This window comes from Polyodon spathula, unplaced genomic scaffold, assembly GCF_017654505.1.
Source record: "Polyodon spathula isolate WHYD16114869_AA unplaced genomic scaffold, ASM1765450v1 scaffolds_3662, whole genome shotgun sequence".
Taxonomy (NCBI): domain Eukaryota; kingdom Metazoa; phylum Chordata; class Actinopteri; order Acipenseriformes; family Polyodontidae; genus Polyodon; species Polyodon spathula.
The window spans coordinates 945-2,000 of record NW_024475121.1 but is presented as its reverse complement, the minus strand read 5'-3'; the positions used below and the strand labels follow the sequence as shown (position 1 = coordinate 2,000).

At 41.7% G+C, this 1,056-nt stretch overlaps 1 non-coding gene across 1 annotated transcript; it reads right to left on the bottom strand.

The window, feature by feature from the left end:
• Positions 1-632: 632 nt before the first annotated feature.
• On the bottom strand, positions 633-704 carry trnal-cag. The gene has a single exon. It is a non-coding gene; the product is annotated as a tRNA-Leu (tRNA).
• Between the last annotated feature and the right edge of the window lie 352 nt (positions 705-1,056).

The window sequence follows — 1,056 nt, the reverse complement described above, 5'->3', positions numbered from 1 at the left end:
ACTTCACACTTATTAACAAGCTTAGCCTGTTTATAATGCTTGTGATCACGACACATTTGCAATGTTGAGTCAGCGAGCGCCAATTATTTTTTAAATGGGAAAAGCGGAGCTCAATGAACAAGGACTAGGAAAAAGCCTTTAAAATAGAAACTAACATATATAATGTATGTATCATTGTAATTTAGTCTTATTTGAAGTACATTTGTACTTTAATTTTGCCGTTATTTTAAAGTGTTATTTTATAGTGTTTGTGCTTTTGCATTAGAAAAAATCATACATATATGTAAATGAACATCTTTTTTCTACCGTAGCTTTGGTTTTAGTGTGTACTGGCCCAGCATTGGCCCAACATTGTCTTAGCTATGGTGGCTGTATTCTGCTGAACCCAAATTGGGCCAGTGCGGGTTTTTTATGGGCTGAACGTGCCCACAGTGCCCATGTTTTGCCCTTATGGGCCCAATACGTACATGTTTGCTGGGTTGCTTTGCAGTTTCAACAAAGACTGCAGTTCTGGTTTAACCATCGTGCAATCAGCCCTTGGTCGCTCTGATATTGTTGTTCATGGAATTTGAGAGCGATTATCCGCAATAGATAGGAATTGGAAAAGTTTAATGCAAAATAATTTTAGAAGAGGGCTCGTCCGGGATTTGAACCCGGGACCTCTCGCACCTGAAGCGAGAATCATACCCCTAGACCAACGAGCCAGAGGTCAGCAGGGTTTTGGTCCACCGAGTTTCCAAAGAAGTGCAGACCTACCTGTCCTGTTATGAGGGACACGTTTTTAAATCGGGTCTACCTGTCTTGGAGACCACAGTAATTTTGCCGTCACTCCGAGCTGTGTGCTATTGCCTGTTAGGGCCGCCTGACTGCTTTTAACTGGTGGCTAGCATTTCTATGGGTATCGAGAGTCGGTCGCTATAAAGGAGTAAAGTAGTTTAGGTGGGATTTCGTTTTGATATGTTTGGAATGGCTCAGTTAGTCAGCATGTACTTCAAAATGGAAATTGAAAAAAAGGAGACTGGGGTTCATTGTTTTGCAAAGGCTGCACGCCAATGT